This window comes from Priapulus caudatus, unplaced genomic scaffold, assembly GCF_000485595.1.
Source record: "Priapulus caudatus unplaced genomic scaffold, Priapulus_caudatus-5.0.1 Scaffold939, whole genome shotgun sequence".
Lineage (NCBI taxonomy): Eukaryota > Metazoa > Priapulida > Priapulimorpha > Priapulimorphida > Priapulidae > Priapulus > Priapulus caudatus.
This window is the reverse complement of record NW_014578000.1, coordinates 1-265: the sequence shown is the minus strand read 5'-3', so window position 1 is coordinate 265 and position 265 is coordinate 1.

The following is a 265-nucleotide window of genomic DNA, read 5'->3' as shown; positions in this document are numbered from 1 at the left end:
CGGCTCCTGCAGGTGTGATGTCCGTGTCACAGCCAGGATGACGAGAAGATTAGCAAGTATGCTGAGAATGTTGACAGGAATCAGCAGGTAAACCATCCACGCCTGAATTGCTGGGACTGCGCCCTGTTCAACGTCCGGCTCCATGCAGCCGACCAAGCTCCCATTCTCGGACACGGACCCGGAGATGTTGCACAGTGAACCATTAGCTGTCGCCATAATGCAGAAATGAATCTCACCACGCCAGCTCCGTAACACTAATAGCGTG